The following is a 2,762-nucleotide window of genomic DNA, read 5'->3' as shown; positions in this document are numbered from 1 at the left end:
GCGGTATTTGTTATCAGAACTGATGCATTTAACATTTTGATTTAGCCCAATTAATTTAACTATTTGCGTCATTTCTTTTCAAAACCGTAGCAATTTCTTTACCTTTTCGCGTCATTTGTTATTAGAATTGATGCAATTCACATTTCATTTTCACGCCAATTCATTTCCCTCATTTGCGTCATTTCACTCAAGAACCGACGCAATTTATTAATGCTTTTTTTATATATAACAATTTGCTAACGAAATTTCAGCTAAAACTGACAATCCGAAGACCAAAGCTTAAAAACCTCCAACAAGAATGCAACCAACCACTAATGCATCATAGGTAAAACAACATTACATCTCATTCAACCCAATAACTCACAAATACAATTCAATGTATAAATAATCCCGCAAACGTCTTAGTTACTAAGCTAATATATACTAAATATTCTCTAAACATCTACTAACCCAAACTTCTCTAGCCAAAGTTTCAGACTAAAGAGTAGGAAAGGATAAGACTTAGTACGTTGTGCTGAGAATATCGGATGAACATTGTACACTCCTTGGCAAAGACGAATGGTACAATTCCTTGGAGCAGAGAAACCTGGAAATGATGCACGAAAATCATATTTAAGTAAACAAAAGATACACCATTAATCAACGAAACTAAACATGGCCATTCCAAGACCAACATCAGAGAATCTGTATTGCTAATCCCATAATTTGGTTGGTTAATTTGTCTATGGTGCTAGATTTGTCTTCTGTTCAGTGTACGTGTTGTCGTCAAATTATAGAGTGAACCTAATATGGACGGTGTTGCTAATATAATCTATGTAATAATCATATGTACTAAATTATCAAAAGAAAAACATACTCTTAATACTGAATATCATTTACGAGTAGTTCATACCTGCAAGCGAATACTCCATACTTCTCATACCCTAGAAAATTGTCTGCGATGAGAATGATAAAGAATGCCTGCAAGTTACTACCCATAAAAGATAAGAACTTGACATACACAAACACTCACCATTCAACAAAAGTAGATAAGCTGCTAAAAGATATGCTAAGAATTAATCGTAAAACTGATGAATCAACAGGAGGGAAGCTTAGCAAACACCACCAGGGTTTCATAATCTCGAATCGGATCGGAGGTGTAAATGTGTAATAAGTGCAAAGGTTAGACAAAGCTTAACCATAAGCAAAATAAAACAGACCTTCAGAAAATGTTCTGCATAACTTATCAGTTTTTGGTTTAATCAATAAACTTAAACGGTTTAACATTAGAGAGAACACTGGAGCGAATACAAATAGGTACTGCACCGCACTTGTCCTAGTTGAATTGGATTTGATATAAGCACATAGTTTTACCTCATGATGAATCTAAGAAAACTTCAAAAAGAATTCGAGGAATTGCCAGACCAAAATAAATAAGCTCCGAGAATATGCTAGGAACAATATGTATCTTCGCTGAAGCGAAGGGACTACCAGGAAATAAATAAATAAATTACCCATGACAAAATGCTAGGAATAATATGTATCCTCACTAATTAAAAACCAAGTGGGATGAGTAGCCATTGACATACCTATATTCAAAATCTAAAATTTAACATAAAAATAACGGAGTGGCAAACAACACTTAAATAACTCACCATTGTCTCTTATCTCTCTGAAAAAGCCTATTGGCTATTAATTTATCAGGCCTTCAATCAGAAGAAATATTAACAATCTTAAAACAAGGAATCAATGAAAATTAAAAAAAACCTAATTATTTTTTTCAAGATAAGCAGCAACACAAAACAACTATGATTGTGATATACATGTGAGCCAAAATATATGAAATAGCAAGCTCACCAAGATACACAATTATAAAAAAAACAAATGTCTAAGGTTAAGATAACATGAAATAGCAAGCTCACCCTAGAATAGTCAATTAACTGCATGCGGCAAAGTTTGCTGATCAGTCAATTCATCGGAAGCTCCCATCTTCGATAACCGACCAATCCAATCTTTCATCTTCGTCTTCGCCTTAAAATATGGAGACTGATTTAAGTAGAAAACCAAAGACTTTAAGAATTGAGAGGCAGGTATACTGCAAATGAATGAAAGGAAGTTAAAGCTATGGTTGTGAGATACATTTGAGTCAATTCAATCGCAAGTGACATTAACATTTTTAGAAAATTGGCAAAGATGATTGGAGTAAAACGAGAGGGTGGTCCTTAATAAGCCCAAAACATGCCATAAAAACGCAGCAAGAACAACAACAATTGCAACATAACTTAAGACCATCACAAATGACCCAAAAACAAGAATAAAAGAGGCCTAAAACCGGGTTAAGGATAGGACAGTCCCAGAAAACCGTTTAGCTCTTCCTCAACCTCGCATTAACATGACCAAACGCGATATGGAGGTGGAGCTCAACCAAACAACAGAACCCAACTAATACGGTGCAACCATACTACAAAAATAGACTCGAAAATGGGTTTTTTTGTGTAGTATTGTCTCGGTTTTAAAGGGGGTTGTTTTTGGTTTATTTGAGTGAATTTTTTAGCAACATAAAATGAAAGATAGAAAGATATGACTTAAACAAGATCACAAAGCATGTTTAAGCCTAGGATAATACTCTTCCGAAGCACTAAGCAAATGGAAAGAGTTCATCTCCAAACACTAAGTAATAGAGGTTGTTCAAGCACAAAGCAAAGAACTAAAGAAAGGGTTTTCAAAAACCTCATAAATTCATTTCTCATAAACTTCAAATATGATTTTTACAATGGGATAAG

At 34.1% G+C, this 2,762-nt stretch overlaps 1 long non-coding RNA gene across 1 annotated transcript; it reads right to left on the bottom strand.

Annotated features, from left to right (window-relative positions):
• Positions 1-246: 246 nt before the first annotated feature.
• On the bottom strand, positions 247-2,196 carry LOC141626593 (uncharacterized). The gene is made up of 3 exons (XR_012536178.1): positions 1,902-2,196; positions 893-960; positions 247-586 (listed from the first exon to the last, which is right to left on the bottom strand). It is a non-coding gene; the product is annotated as an uncharacterized LOC141626593 (long non-coding RNA).
• Between the last annotated feature and the right edge of the window lie 566 nt (positions 2,197-2,762).

The sequence above is a fragment of the Silene latifolia genome, chromosome Y (genome assembly GCF_048544455.1).
Source record: "Silene latifolia isolate original U9 population chromosome Y, ASM4854445v1, whole genome shotgun sequence".
In the NCBI taxonomy this organism is placed as follows: domain Eukaryota; kingdom Viridiplantae; phylum Streptophyta; class Magnoliopsida; order Caryophyllales; family Caryophyllaceae; genus Silene; species Silene latifolia.
The sequence above is the reverse complement of the archived record's forward strand: the minus strand, read 5'-3'. Positions and strand labels throughout refer to the sequence as shown.